At 37.3% G+C, this 17,322-nt stretch overlaps 1 pseudogene; it reads right to left on the bottom strand.

The window, feature by feature from the left end:
- Positions 1 to 1,317: 1,317 nt before the first annotated feature.
- On the bottom strand, positions 1,318 to 2,282 carry LOC148791628 (25S ribosomal RNA; annotated as a pseudogene; the record flags this gene model as incomplete).
- Between the last annotated feature and the right edge of the window lie 15,040 nt (positions 2,283 to 17,322).

Genomic DNA, 17,322 nt, shown 5'->3' with positions numbered 1-17,322 from the left:
AAACCACCATTACTACGGTTTCTTGAATAATCTTTATTTAAAAAAAATTATGTAGTTGAAGAAAATTTCCTATATATTCTAAAATCCATCTTAGTTGTTTAGTTGTTGTAACCTTCCTATCTTAGCTAGGATGCAAGGGGAAATGGTGTCAATCTTAGCATTTACAAGGGAACAATTTCAGCCTATCAAGCATAAGGCTGCATTCATCTGTTCCTCCCAGACACAAATTACACTCTCTAGTTGTATATATTTATGAAGTGGGATTTATCTAGGATTTAAATTTTCACTTCTTTTCTAGACTTGGTTTTAAATAGAATTTGATTATCAGGTAAGGTTTCTCTTCTCTGCGAATTTGATTGATTGTAAGTTATCTAGCGGTGATCACTTACAACATACTAAAATTTCCACTGGTTCACTGTGATAGTGAATTTGAGTCATGTTTGAATCACAGTGGAACATTCTCTAAGGTTTTCCATTTTTTTAATCTTACTCTCCTTTGCTTTTTCTGCAACTTGACCATATGAGTTATTTGAGATCTAGCATAGCATCCCTTCCAGGGGATTAATATCAATAGATATTATCATATTAATGCTAGCTTTTGCATTCAAATTCTTGTTTTATCTCGTGGGGTTTAGCCAAATCTGGCCTTCTGTTTAATCTCTTACTTCATGTAAATCTTGCCTTTCATGTTTCTGTTCTTTTGACTGGACAACTAATGTGATCAAGTTAATAATCGAGAACTGAGTTCAAATCAGTTTTCATAGCTTTGTGCAAACTATGATCTCAATGTCTTTGTTGTTGCTTTTGAGTTTTGATCAATATCAATAGAATCTGATTTTATTCTTATGTCTTATATTGATAATAGTTTAGATTGAGACAAAGACAACCAATGTTATAGAGTATGAGGGCATTGCAAAGCAGAAATTGTCAAAGATGATATGTGACTATTATGCATTAGGTGCAGAGGACCGATTCTCTTCAGAAAAATAGAAATGCATTCTCAAGAATTCTAATTCACCCTTTTTCCATATTTGGATGATCTTGCTACTATTGGCAAGTCCCTTTGTTTCGAAGTGTTTGCCATGGAAAAGCCAAAAAAAATGGTTCTTTTTAATTTTCTTCTTTTGCTAATATGCTTGTTTACTTCTGTTGTGAAAAAACCTCTCTTTGTTCATCTTGCTTGTTATGCCCTATGTATCCTATCTAGCCATCAGCTTTCTCCACAACTTTCCTTGGATCTATCATGCTTTGTTTGTGAAGTTTTTCATTTTGCATGTCCCATATCAGCTTGAATAAAATAAAGAATCTTGCAATCTAGACTTGTTTGATATTTGGAGATTGTGACTATTTTGGAATTTATCCATTTTAGAATGTCTACAAGTGCCATTCACATGGAACATTTTCTCTCTTTGGCCTTCAAATTTCTTATTTGAATATTTACTACTACCACCGAGATCTACATTGATGGTCGCTCCACCTAGGCTCACAGCCTGGGATTTACAAAGACTATCATGCCCTCCTACTAATTGGGGCCTAGCTATCACCCCGACGATTGGGTATGGGTCGCATGCTTCAACTCCATCCATTTTTGGGGCTAGTTGATTTGGTAGGTGAATTATTACACACTCCTTAGTGGATTTTGACTTCCATCACCACTATCCTATTGTCTTAATCGACCAACACCCTTTGTAGATTCTAGGTTAGTGTGCAATTGGGCACCATAACCCGGCTTTCGGTTCATCCCACGTTGTCAGTTCTGCTTACCAAAAATGGCCACTTGGAGCTCTCGATTCCGTGGCACAACTCAACAGAGCAAGTACACCATCCTACCTATTTAAAGTTTGAGAATAGGTTGAGGGCGATGCGCCCCCAATGCCTTTAATCATTGGCTTTACCCTACAGAACTCACACCTGGGGGCTGGGCTCCAGTTATCTTGAGGAAAACATCGAAGGGAACCAACTACTAGATGGTTCGATTAGTCTTTCACCCCTATACCCAAGTCAGATGAATGATTTGCGCATTAGTATCGCAAATGGCCTCCACCAGAGTTATCTATGGCTTCACCACACTTAGGCATAGTTCACCATCTTTTAAGTCCTGACAAGCATGCTCTCACTCGAACCCTTCTCAAAAGATCTAGTTCAATCAGCGTGCAACCCACACAGGGATCCTACCAGTTAGCCATGTAATGATCCATGGGCATCATATGGAAATGATGTGCATTCAACAATGATGATCGTGGAGAGCCACATAAATTAATACATGGGCCAAGCGCTTATGTCCCATGAACAAATCACATACATTTAACACATCACATAAACATACATAATTGATCTAAATCAATTTAAAACTTGTAAGACTCATATCCATTTAAATTAACACAAGATCAACTCATCAATGAACCAAATTATCTAATAATTTTATCTTGGTATATGGGCTAAACTGCAAACTTTTTGCAGTTCAGCCCATATAGCAGTCCATGTTGAAATGGACTAGTCTTGCATTAATTTAACATAAGAGTTTTTCAAATATGGGCCTAATTGGTCCACGCAATGGGCCATCAAACCCTGGACTAAAATCGATTTTGGGTTACTCAAAAAGTGATTCAAGGGGCTGTGATTAGACCCTAAAGAACCATAGGTTTGTCCCAACAAGATTGGACCAAATCTAGGTCAGATCGACCTAAGGTTTGGTGTTCAAATCATGCATCAATTCACATAGGTAATGGTCTGAAATTATCAGTTATGATTCACAATAAAATAAAAAAATAATTAGAAATAAATGTCTAGGGCTGATAGTGTGATGGTCCGAATCCAATCCAGACAAAAATTGCATCCCCGCGAAACTGTAATTTGCAAATTGATCTCCATCTGCAATCTTTGTCTTCTTTCGCAAGTTCCAATGATTTCTCCGATGTAAAAAAAAATAGAAAAACCCTAATTTCTATTGTTTACATAAGAAAAATCTAATACATTCTTTTTAGAAATGAAAAATAATTAATTATAGACCAAATAATCAAATTAATAAATTCGGTGTGCACAAATCTTGCCACTATCAAAAGTTCAATCTCCGTTACACTTTCAGCCCAAGATTTCAAAAAACCATAATAGAACAATTCTATAATATATCAGAATATGTCTACAAAAATTTTAGATCATTGGCCCATTCTGATAACCGAATTCTTAGATATTTCTACTAACTACTCAAATCAGCTGGACTAGTTATTGCCGATTTGAGTTTTGATTCAAATAAGATTTGGTTCAATCCAAAGGCTGAACCTAGTGCTCTGATACCACTGTTGGATGGGTTAGGATCCATTATATGGATGGAAAAACCATGCTAGATGCCTGGGCAAATTTTCAAAAATTTCCTAATCCTTCTTGGAATCGAATTTCCTATGTTTTGAAAAACAACATTTTTTAGGATCAGTTTTGCACTAAACCGGACCAGATTTGAGACCAATCAAAGAGGGAGATTTATACCTTATACGGATACCACAAATTTAGATCCTAAGGTGAAAGTTCACGCCCAAATCAATCATAAAATCAGCCTCCACTGAATATGGTGTAGTATATAGGTGAAGCTGATTTATCAACACAATTTTCAACAAAACTGTAACCCAACTGTTTGGATCAAACTAGGGAAGTTGAGATTGAAATCCCCTGAATTTTTCTTGCAAAAATTAGAGGAAAAACTTATCTATATCAGTCCTAGATAGCTGAGGTTGAATTGAGAAAAACTGGGAGACAAAAGGGTGCAGAGAGAACCGGAAATTGCAAAAATATGAAGTTGTCTTGGACTGGTTCGCTCCCGCCTCTTTTATAATCTGTTATGTAGCTATCTCCTAATCTAATTAGGAGATAATCCATATCTAAATTAGATATGGACTCTAATTAGGGATATGCATTATCTTCTTATAAGATTAGGTGCTCCCTACCCAGATCCAAATCCATATTTGTTCAATGTCACATGACAAATTAATCTGTCATGTGCAACTCAATTAGTCAAATTAATTATGGGCCTTAAGCCCATCAGCTATAAGGCTAACAAACCAAGGGTGTTGCATGGCCAACTTAGGCCTTATTTGTATGGCATGGAACCCAATAATGACCTCACATAAGTCCACATGGGTTCGGCCTAGCCTTTGTGAAAAGGCTTGGTCGAATTCACTGCTAAATGCAATGAACCCATGAGAGAGAAATGACGAGAGATTTCCATAATGCAATTGTTGATGGAATTTTTAGAGTTCCCTACAAGCAACACATCGTCCACATATATGAGAAGATAGAGTGTGATGGATTTCGAGCAATACACAAGCAAGGAAGTATCGAGCGTAGAAACCCAAAAACCAATCTTGATTAGTTAACAAGTGAGATGAGAGTACCAGGCCTGAGGTTCTAGTTGCGAGGGATATTTGAAGCCTTTGGGTTGTTTAACATATATGTCTTCTTGAAGTTCACCATTAAGAAAGGCATTGTCAAAATCAATTTGATGAATGCACCATTGTTGAGAGACTACAAGAGAAAGAATGGTACATATGGTTACCAGTTTCACAACTGGGCTGAAAGTAGCGGTGAAATCGACACCGGGAACTTGAGTAAACCCTTGTGCAACCAAACAGGCCTCGTATCGGTCAATGGTGCCATCAACCTTCCATTTTACCTTATAGATCCATTTAGTTCCCACTACATGCATATGAGAGGAGAATGGTACAAGACTCCAAGTACTGTTATTGATGAAAGCGTTGAACTCTTTTGTCATAGCCTTACGCCGATGAGCAGATTTTACCGCTTTGGAATAGCTAGATGGTTCATCATTCTCATCATTTAATTGAGCCAACAATGACTGAGTTAAAGGATACTTGATAGTTAAATGAGAGCGAGGAGGCAAAGAGCCATCCATAAACCGAGTAACCATAGTGTGTTGGCAAGAAATTGCAGAATTCTGAGGTGCTATAGGGACAATATTATCAATAAAATCTTGAAGAGGACATGTTCCACGAGGTCCAATGTCGAGGGAGATGACCCATTTAAAGGTGCCAATGTATTGCTAGGACTGTCAAAAGTCATGGAATTTGAAGTAGAGTCAATCCATGGTAAAGATGATGGAACCAAGAATGGAGGTGTGCTAGGAGCGGTGCTAGATGAGATGGGGGACCGTAAATAAATTCTAGTTGGCTGAATCGGATTTGATGTAGAGACTGTAGGTATGTTGGGGAATTTATGTTCATAAAAAATAATATGGTGTGAAATATATTCTCGTCCAGTAAAAGGATGCAAGCACCGATAACCTTTGTATTTGTTACTATAGCCGAGGAAGATGCATTGCTTTGAACGATAGTCAAAGTTGTGTCGATTGTATCGTCGAAGCAATGGGTAACAAGCACGCCCGAAAATTTTAAGGAATCGATAGTCTGGAGGAGACCAAAAAGAACCTCAAAGGGGAACTTATCACGGAGAGTGCTGGTCAAAATCCAGTTGATTAAATATACTACTATAAGGGGAGAAACGAGGAGGCCAATAGAGACAAAGTAGCTTCCATTATGTGGTGATGTTTCCTTTCAGCATTCTCGTTCTGTTTGTGTGTAAGAGGGCAAGCGAGTCAGTGAGTGATGCTGACGGAGTCCAAATATGTAGAGAGTTTCTGATATTCTCTACTCTAATCAGATTGCAAGGCTTTGATTTTAGTATTGAATAAAACTTCAACATGACGCTTAAATGACAAAAATACATAAAAAACATCTTACATCCTTTGCAAAGAAAACAACCAAGAAAATTTACTATAAGCATAAATGAAAATTACATAATAATGGAACCCTACATTAGATAAAATTGGGGCTAGTTCCCATACATCATAAAAGACCAAATCTAACGGATCAGAACTAACTATAGATGAGGGGGAAGTGATAACTTATGACTTTTGCTTACTTGACAAGACTTACATACTATATTGGAGCTGAAATTAAGTTGACCTTCATATGGTAACCCAAACCGTGACACAACTTGCCTCACAACATGCATAATTGGATGTCCAAGTCGCTTATGCCAACCACTGATGAAAACTTGTTCACCAACTAAGGCTGAAGACTTATTCATACTAGTCATGCTTCTTAGAAATTGATAAAGACAGTCTCTACTGGGCCCTCGCAGTAGTGCTTTCCCCATATAGTCCTTCACAATAAAACAATCACCATGAAATTCAAAATATAAGTTGTTATCACAAGCAAACTTGTGAATGGATAACAAATTTTTAGACAAATCTAACACATGAAAAATATTGTTTAAAGCAAACTGAAGAGTAGTAGTGTTAATAACAGATGAACCAATATGATTAATTGCCAAACCTGAACCATTTCCCACTTTAACTCAATCGGTTCCTCCATACTCAAACCGAATATGCAAATTCTCAATATTGGGTGTCATGTGATGCATGGCACTACTATCTGGATACCAGGTTAGATCGAAAGAAGAAGGGTAGAAATGGTACTACTGTTGTAGGCGGCCGATTCCATCTCTTCATTCTTAAAGTTCAGGTCATAGTGCCTATGACATTTCATAGCCCCATGTCTCGGTTTATTGAATAGCTGGTAGACAATGGAATTGTCATGCCCTATTCCTCCACTGTTTGTACGGTTGTTTGAAGAACCACACCCCCTACCTCTACCACGGTTATTCCTGGGAGTAGTGTATTGAATGTTGTTACTCAAATTTTTATTTTTGAAATTGGCAATATTAGCCGTGGGGGGGGGGGTGAGGGGGTTGTGGAGTCAATAGGAGTGGCATTCTGTTCTAGCCAGCCCTCATGGCCAGGAAGAATGCCTAAAACATCATCAACATCAAGGTCCTCCATATCGGACCTATTAGAAATTGCATTCACAACAAATTCATATTCAACTCCCAATCTGATAAGTATGTAAAGAATTAAGTCACTAGTGTTAATGGGTTCGACAACTGCAGACAGACTATCAACTATAGATCTAGCTTTTCAAACATATTCAGAAATAGCCATACCTCCTTTCTTGAGACTCTAGAGTTGTCTCTTGTACGAAGCAATCTAGAGTGGGAATAGTTGGAGAAGGACTTGCTGAGAGCATTCCAAACATCGCGAGATGAGCGATGTCCGACCACTTGTGCGAACAAGTTCTCCATGAGTGATGTAATAATCTATGAGAGCACCAATTGATCTTTCTCAAACCAATTTGAGTATGCTGGATTAAGAATCATCCAACCACCTTCATTCGGATCTGGATACCCCATTAATCAGTTTGTGTAGAGAATCGGTAGAAGTTCGGCCTTCCAAAGAAAATAATTATCAGTGTTGAGCTTGATAGGGGGATAATGTATTCAAGTAGATTGTGTTGAGTTTGAACTTGAGGTGTTATTGGTGGCCGAGACACCCGTTGAGTTTTGAGAACTAGAATTGAAACCATTGGAGGCCATGAGAGTCAAAGAAGGCTTTGATACCAAGTTAGAACAAAAGATTGAACAAAATGTTGAGGATCAAGGACGAATGCATCGACCTCATTCTATTTATAATTTAAGGAGTTGTACAACAATAATAAGTCCATCGAAGATGGAGTTTTACATAGATAAGAAGCTAAGAGGATTACAAAAAGTTAGGATAACAATTATCCTAAGGATCAAGGATAATTGTTATCCTAAGAGTTAACAGAGTTCTATAGAAAGAAGGAATATACATGGAGTTGTATCTCCAATAAGTACAAACTTCAATGGTCATTTGGAGTTTCTATTGAAGGCAACAATTCATACTGACATGGCCAATGTGAGCACAAAAATTGAAATACTTGGGGAGACACTCGTATTAATACATTATTGCACTCAAACCTTAATAGTGTCTCCATTCAGCAATTTGTAAGGGATGGATTGTGGTAAAAACTCAGATACATTCGTCAAAATATTCAACTAAATGAACTGTCTCTGTTTAATAACTTTTCTTGACGATGGCATATATATACGGTTTACCAATCTTCGATCCAATTAATGTTGCAAGTAGTGGTAGATGGATCCATAAGTTCGCATGGGTGAATGTGTAGGACCTCAGCTTCTTATGGGGATCTGCCTTTTGAAAAATGATCAGGTTTCCTCAAAGAGCCATATATGGACCTTTTTCTAAGATCTGGTCTCGTTTAAAAGCATTAGGAAAGGTCACAAGAAACGAATCTTTTGTGAAGTTTTGAATGACAGAGGTCGGGACCTTCTAAGCTTTGATTATCATCTCTTTTAAGCCAACCTCTTTTAATAGACTTATCAATGAAGACCGTGAAAATGGGCTGGTTGCCTTTACCAAGAATCTCTTGAGGAAGCATCTTCCTCTTAGGCTATGTTTGGTTTGAAGGAAAAAGTAGGGAAGGAGGGGAAATGTAGGAAAACATTTACAAACTTTGTATAGGTTTCCTTATGTTTCACTTTCTTTCCTTACCTTTTCCTTCAAACCAAACATAGCCTCAACTTGTTGGAGGGAGATTCAAATTTTTAAGAATCTCTCTCCTCCCTTTCTTGTGTTTGACTTTTCCTCTTCCCACTCTTGAGTGCATGGGAAGGCTCCTTGTCCCACATTGCTTGGGAAATGAGTGGAAGTAGAGTATATTTGTAGTTTTGCTCTCTTCATTGGTAGGGACCCATAGGAAGAGAGCACTATATATATTCTATGCATGTGAAGGGGAGTTGGGGGTGCCTTTCACATGCTCGCCGAGCCAAGCTGAGCTGGGTTGGGTTGGGGCGTGGGTGCCGGTGCGGGTGCACATGAGTATTACGCCGAATCAATTTTTGCTTTTAATCGGATTTGATTTTCGAATTAAATGGTTTTGTGTCCAATTCAAACTTAATGTTTTAAAACATTTTATCTTTCCTTGTTCATGTCTCTTCCTCTTTGTGCCTCTTCGAATAGGTGCACTATTCTGAAGAGGCTCCTGTCTGAAAGGACACCTTTGTGTCCATTCGGACCTGAGAACACCCTATAATAGGAGTGTTGGACGACCCAGTTTTCATCAATCACATTTTTCGACTCTCTGTCTTCTCTGCATATCTGAGCATTAGTCTTTTGCGGTTCGCAAAGGTCTGGTAAGCGAGTGCATGCCTACCAGTAGCCTGTGGCCTGTTTTATCTTGGCGACTGATTTGTGATCACCCGGATGTACAGTAGGGGGCAAATGCGGTTTTAAGGAGAGTGACCAAGTGGCACGACTCAGCCCTCCTCCCTACATTTCCTATTTCCGAGTTTTTGCAACAACATCACAACACTGCAAGTTCTGTTTGGAAAGCGAATACTGATAAGTTCCATTCTGCCTTCTTTATTATTTTTACAACAATCTTAAAACCGCATTTATGGAACCTATCCCTGATAACCCCTTATTGAGGAACCAGATACTATCAACAGTTTCCGACTTCTCTAATATTAAACCTTTCAATGGAACCAACTACAAGCATTGGAGACAACGCCTGCTTTTTGCTGTAGAACAGTTATAGGTAGCCTTTGCTTTGACTGAACCAAACCCATCAAACATGGAGGAACTAGCCCAGCCTGTTATTGCAAAAAACCGGACTACAGCTGACCACCTATACACCAACCATATCCTAAACTACTTGTCTAATGAATAGTATAATGTTTACTCTTCCTGCAATTATGCCTATGAAATTTGGAATGCTTTGGAGAATAAGTATGCTTTGGAAAATGTTAGAAATAAGAAGTATGTAATTTCCAACTTCCTGCACTTCACCATGAAAGAAGACATGGATGTGTCTGCCCAAATAGATGAGTTCCAGGTTCTTGTGGGGGAACTAGCAAAGGAAGGCATGATACTACCAGATGAAGTCATTTCCGGTTCTCTCATAGAGAAAGCTGCCACATATATGGAATGATTTCAAGACTAGTATGAAGCATAAGAGAAAGGACACTATTGTGGACCAAGTAGTGGTCCGAATTAAGATAGAAGAAAAGAACGGAAAAAAAGATGAGGACCAGTTTTCTAAAACCAATATGGTGGAGGAAAAGACTAGAAAATTCAAAAAGAATTTGAATGTGAAAAATGATGAAAAATTCAAGAAGCAACGCAAGAAAGGAAATTGTTATGTATGTGGCAAACCCGAACATTATAAGGACTACTGGTACCGAAAGGACTCTGGGAAACTGAAAGTCAATTTGACTAAAGATGTTATCGCAACCATGGTAACTTAGTTGATAAGCCGAAGGAGTGGGTACTGGACACTGGTGCTACCAAGCACATCTGTGGGGACCATAGTTCCTTTTATGAGTATGCAACTCAGTTTGAAGGAGAGCAAGTCTTCATGGGAAACTCACACACTTCGAAGGTCATCAGCAAAGGAAAGGTGCTTCTGAAACTGACTTCAAGAAAATTTCTAATGCTGAGTGATGCAGCATGTGCCAAAGGTCTGACGGAACTTGGTATATATCGGGAGCACTCCTCAACAAAGTGGGACTGAAGCTCGCATTTGAAGCAAACAAGTCCATGTTAACTAAGAATAATGCTTTTATTAAAAAATGATACAATGTTGGAGGACTGTTTGTACTGAATATTTCTGATAATGCTATGAATAAAATTGCTTCTTCTTCTGCTTATAGTGTTGAATATTTGATATTTGGCATGCTAGATTAGGACATCATAGTGGTCCTTATTTAAAACTATTATGCAAGTTATGACTTTTGAATGTTCCTATTAATTTTACAAATGAAAAATGCCAAGTATGTGTAGAAGCAAAATTCACTAAGAAACTTCATAAAAGTGTACAAAGAGAAACTGAATTACTACAACTTATACACAATGATCTAGGAGACCTTAAATGTCATGAAGCTAGAGGAGGAAAAAGATACTATATAACATTTACATATGACTTTTCTAGATATGCAAAAGTAGTTCTACTTAGATCAAAGGATGAGGCTAATCAAACTTTCATAAACTACAAAACTAAAGTAGAAAATCTGTTAGGAAAGAAAATAACAAGACTTAGAACAAATAGAGGAAATGAATATGATGGACAAACCATTAGAAAATTCTTTGAATAAAATGGAATCATATATGAAACCACAACTCCCTATTAACCTGAATCTAATAGAATTGCAGAAAGATTTAACAGAACACTAAAAGAAATTATGAATTTAAAGTTGATTAGTTCATGTGCACCTCTGAATTTGTGGGGGAAGCAATCCTAGCGACTTGTCACGTATATAATAGAATGCCCACCCAAGAAGAAATAACAAATACCTTTTGAACTTTGGCATAACAGAAAACCTAATCTGAACTACATAAAAGTTTGGGGCTGCCTAGCAAAGATTGGAATACTTGAACCTAAAAGAAAGAAATTATGACAGAAAACCTGTGACTGTGTGTTCATTGGATATGCACAAAATAGTGCAGCTTATTGGTTCCTTATAATTAAAACAATTGATAATGTTGTCAAAAACAACATAACAAGAGAATCCCAAGATGTAGAGTTCTTTGAACACATCTTTTCTTAGAGAAAATAAACAATAAATAGGAAACCTTCCCAACACCAAATTAGAAACCAAGAACAAGTGATTGCTCAAGGTGACGAAATGTTCACTTTTTTTGTAGACAATGACCTAGTAACCTATCTGGAAGCCGTAACTTCGCCTGATGTAGTATTTTAGAAAGAAGCCATAAAAAGTGAAATATATTCTTTAGTCACTAACCACACCTGGGGAACTTGTAGATCTCCCACCTGGAACTAAGGCACTGGATTGTAAGTGGATTTTTAAGAAAAAACTAAAATCAGATGGTACAATAGATAGATTCAAGGCTAGATTAATTGCTAAAGGGTTCAAACAAAAGAAAGATGTAGAGTTCTTTGGCACCTACTCCCCGGTTGCAAGGTTAACAACAATTAGAGTTTTGTTTGCTATAACATCCATTTTCAAACTAGTTGTTCATCAAATTGATGTGGAAACAACTTTCTTAAATGGGGAATTAGAAGAAAAAATATACATTAAGCAACCTAAAGGCTTCATAATGCCAGGACAAGAAAATAAAGTATGTAAATTAATTCTCTATATGGCTTAAAACAAGCTCACAAACAATGGCATGAAAAATTTGATAATGTGTTAGTAACTAATAGATATACCATAAATTATTTTGATAGATGTGTTTATAGCAAATTTGAAAATGATAAAGGAGTAATGATCTGTTTATATGTTGATGATATGCTAATAATGAGAACTAGTCTAGAGGTAGTAACAGAAACAAAGCAATTTTTAATGTCCAAATTTGATACCAAGGACTTGGGTGAGGCTGATGTAATCTTGGGGATTAAAATCCATAAATAATAAGGAAACTTTATTCTCTCCCAATCACATTATGTAGAAAGTATTCTTAGGAAATTTGGACACTATGATTGTAAACCGGTTAAAACACCTCTTGACTATAGTATTCACTTAAGGAAACATCTAGGAGAATCTGTTTAATAAAAGGAGTATGCAAGTATAATTGGATCTGTATCTTACTTAATGAACTGTACAAGACCAGACATGACTATAGCTGTGGAAAAATTAAGTCAGTATACTCATAATCTCAGAAATGAACATTGGGAAACTCTAGTAAGATTATTAAAATATTTAAAAAGGAACCTTAAATTTTGGTTTACACTATTCAGGTTTTCCTCCTGTTTTAGAAGGCTTTACTGATGCGAATTGGATTTCAGATTCAAAGGATAGTACTTCCTCCAGTGGATATGTGTTTACTCTAGGTGGAGAAGCAGTATTGTGGAAATCAGTAAAGCAATCATGCAACACAAGTTCAACAATGGAAGCTGAGTTTATCGCACTAGAATTGGCGGGGTCAGAGGCAGAACGGCTAAGGAACTTACTAGTAAATGTACCACTTTGTCCACGACCGATTCCATCCATATCTCTCCATTGTGGTAGCCAAGCAGCAATAGCTAGAGCCAAGAACCAGACGTACAACGATAAAAGAATGCACATAAGGCATAACCTGGTAAGACAATACCTCAACAAAGGTACAATCGCTCTGGATTTTGTAAGGTCTGAAAAGAACCTTGTAGATTCGTTAACCAAACCATAGACTTCTAAGGTGGTTTATGAGGCATCAATAGGAATGGGGCTAAAGCCCATTACATAAGTCATTAGTGATGGACACCCAACCTATGTAAAAGGAGATCCCTAGAATTATGTTGAATGGGTAAAAACGAGTTGCTAGATGACTTGGGAAAGCACTATCAATTTGTATCCCATTTCAGATGTCGAGGTAAGATAGTGGTCACTACAATTTGAGGAAATTGAGCATGAGGCTCTTAATCAGTTAAGAATGGTGTGTGCATTGCACGCTAATAACTGACCTAAGTGATTGTGAAGTGTGGTTACTTCTAAGAAAGATTAGGGCTGACTCTCTAAAACACTCATGATTCCAAGAGGGGAATGAGGCCGAAATGTTCCAAAACAAAAGAACCACTAAAGAACTGGTGAGTTGAGTTGGTTGGTTGGTTAGCTAGTTACGACAAAGAGGAAAGGTTGAAGGAGTCTGACTCCACCCGTATTCTATAACATAGCCTATCATACCTAAGTGTTGATTGAAGTCTAAAAGACATCACCATGAATACTTTTCTCACTGCGATGTTCAAATTGTTCAATCTTCTTGTAACTTTGAATCTTGTAGGGGATTGTTTGAGGGAGATTCAAATTTTCAAGAATCTCTTTCCTCCATCTCTTGTGTTTGACTTTTCTTCTTCCCACTCTTGAGTGCATGGGAAGACTCTCTGTCTCACATTGCTTGGGAAAGGAGTGGAAGTAGAGTATATTTGTAGTTTTGTGCAAGGGTGCTGGTGTGAATACGTGTACGTGTACTTGTACGCGTGCACATTACACCAAATTGTTTTTTGCTTTTAACCAGATTTGATTTTCGAATTAAACATTTTTGTGTCCATTCGAACAGGTGTCTGTTCAAATTTCAAACTTAATGTTTTAAAACATTTTCTCTTTCCTTGTTCGTGTCTCTTCCTCTCTATGCCTCTTCGAACAGGTGCACTGTTCTGAAGAGGCTCATGTCTGAAAGGATACCTTTGTCTCCATTCAGATTTGAGAACACTCTATAAAAGGAGTGATGGAAGACCCAGTTTTCATCAATCACATTTTTTGACTCAGTCTTCTGTGGTTCGCAGAGTTCTGGTAAGCGAGTGCATGCCTACCAGTAGCCTATGGGCTGTTTTATCTTGGTGACCGATTTGCGATCACTAGGTTGCACCATAGGGGGCAAATGCGGTTTTAAGGAGAGTGACCAAGTGGCACGATTCAGCCCTCCTTCTCTTTACAATTCCCAGTTCTGAGTTTCTACAACAACATCACAGCACTGCAAGTTCTATTTGGAAAGCAATTATCGATAATTTCCATTCTGCCTTCTTTATTATTTTTACAACATAGCTTTAACACAGGGGTGTTTGTTTTAGGAAGAAGAAGCTTAGATATGTCTTTCAATGACTCTTCTGTCATTCTTCATTGTGAGTGCAGACAGGAAAAGGAGAGGAGAGGAAGAGGGAAGAAACAAAGGGTTGAAGGCTTGCACTATGACGGGAGAGAGAGCCGCTTAGCATAGAAAGAGAAATAACTGGTAAAATAGGATTCCCTTTGTTCTTCATTTTATTGTTTGTAAGGTGGTAGGTCTATGAAGATTGTTAGTTTGTATATAAAACCGAACTTCTTGGGTTAACTTTGGCTGTTGGGGCCCAACAGCATAGGCTGTTGAGATAATTTCTGGGCAGTTCACCTATTCACGTTACCCATTCTCTCAACAGCATAAGTTGTTGGGCCCCAACAGCTAAAGTTTTTCCCATCTTCTTTAACATTATTGAGAATGTTTTTAGACTGGACGCATTCACCAATTCACGCCCATATATATGATTATAGTTAAAAAAGTAGGGAGGAATTACTATTTTACCCCATTTTATGGTAACATGGCATTGGCAAAAATGTTCTCAACAAAGTTTCTCCAGTTGGGTCCCGCCAGTCGGCTATGCTTAATTGGATTTGGGTGGATTGGTTGGTTTTGAAAAAATTTATGAACATATTTTTGTATAGCCACATTTTATTAAACTTTATCACCCAATTTAAGAATGGAATTGATTACGCACAAATTTAATTTACCAAACAATTTATACTAGAGAGAGAAAATTAAAGGATACTTTTATATAAATAAAATGTACGTATGTATGTATAATACATTGATTTATTTAGGTGGATTTGGATTTGATTGGGCTCTAACTACCCAAGCCCAAATTTTCAGGCCCAGCCCAACCCACACAGCCTGAAAATTCTGGCTCATCTCGTACTAAATCATGGGCTGGGTCAAGTGAGGCTCGGGTTAGGGACACTCAATTTGCAGCCCTACTAAAGGAGCCAAGAATTGAAGTCAAGAATGGATTGTGGAAATCAAAAGATGGAAGAGCACCAAACTAGACCAGTTTAGAAATCTGACAATTGAAAAAAGTGTTCCAACTTCCAACGATTCATCACCATTCACCAGACCAGTCGACCAGAATGACATGGCCAGAACAATTTTAACCGGAATAGTACCAGACTCCTTTCTCCATATGAGCATAGTGTTCCGAGGTGGAAGATTGGATCTATCATTTTCGAATAAACTGATACTCCCTATTAACCGACAATTCAGCATAATGTTCCGAGGTGAATTTCCTGATACACAGGTTTAGTATAGTAATCTTAATTAATTAACATTCTCGAATCCATTGACTGATTTCATGACCCAGCAGCAAAGAAGATTAGGTAGGGAGTCACGAAAGTGGATAGGTTTGAGTGGGTTTTGTTGGGTTGGTGGTAGGGAGTCACGAAAGTGGATAGGTTTGAGTGGGTTTTGTTGGGTTGGTGAAAGACCAGCACTTTTGTTGGGTAGTTTTAGAACCAAACTACCCAATAAAAACTAATTGAGTGTCGCCTTGACGTGAGGCCTAGGCAAAGTGTCTACATCATATAAGATTAATAGGGCTGCGTTTGTCTTTCCTTAAACAAATGAAATATTTCAGTTATTACTTTGTAAATGACAAGAAACACAACTTTGAATTTTGGCTGAATTTGGTTGAATGCATGGGAGTGATAGGCCGAGTGCGTGCAAATTTTGGTTTACTTTTGCTTCACATTTGACCTTGTCTGCTTCTCAAAAGTAAAATAGGACTTAAATGGTGTGGTCCTATCATGTATGTAAGAGAATGGAATGGAGGTAGGAAGAGGGTTATTTGTTTGAGAATGAGACATGAAATATGATGATGTGGTATTTCACTTTATATAAGAGAGAATTGAGGTAGGAAAAAGGTGGTGCAAAATTTGTATCAGTTTTTGAAATACAAAATTTACAGAGTGAGTGTAAATGAGACAAAAAATACACATTTTATGCCCGATAAGGATTCAAATCATAATTACAAATAAACAGATGCAAAACTGAATTAAATGCAAAATGTTTATCTAATTAAAATTTACACTACAATCAAACGCAAGAAACTTCCATTTCATGTTGAAACAAACACAGCATAGATGACATTTATTTAAGCCACAACAGGGAATTTGATGTAACCACGCGCATCCATTTGACTGGGTTTGTGTTGTTCAACTGTTTAGACATTAAGGAATGCATCACTAGATGGAATGCATCAATATTAGAAAGGGATGATGAGACATTTGGAATGGACTAACTTTTCAAATGTTTGTATGGATTGACCAACTATTTGGAAACCGTTGGCCATTCAGCTTTTCATCAGAAACGAAGTGAAGCTATACTTACAGATTCTTATATCCTCTTTTTTTATGGCTGTCTCCCACTAATTTAAAAATTGGGTCATTTACTTAGATACGCCTATACTTTTATATATTTATTAAAACTATGCTCTAATTTGGATATTATTAAAATACCTCTTATAATTTGCAATAATTATTTTATTTAATTAACCTTTTATTAAAAACTGTTCGTAATTCTGCCTAGGGGAATGGTCACATGACCACTTAAAACAGAGAATGTGAAAGGGAATAGGTCCATGGTTCTATATTCCAAAAATATCCATCAATTCTTATTTCACCTGAACTCCATGCCTTCTATAGACAAAGTTATAATGTGAGGGGATAGGGTTTTATTTATAAAAGATTGATGTGAGGACTAGGGTATTTTGGAATAGGAGAAACGCTGAATCCATGCCATTTTTACATTTTCCAATCATTTTTAAAGATCATCTGGCCATTCGTAGTACGCCAAATAAATGATTCTAAGGTCATGTTTGAGAGTGCTTAAAAATAAGTGTTTATTCGAAATAAGTATTT

The sequence above is a fragment of the Nelumbo nucifera genome, chromosome 5, assembly GCF_055504915.1.
Source record: "Nelumbo nucifera cultivar China Antique chromosome 5, China Antique-T2T, whole genome shotgun sequence".
NCBI lineage: Eukaryota > Viridiplantae > Streptophyta > Magnoliopsida > Proteales > Nelumbonaceae > Nelumbo > Nelumbo nucifera.
The sequence above is the reverse complement of the archived record's forward strand: the minus strand, read 5'-3'. Positions and strand labels throughout refer to the sequence as shown.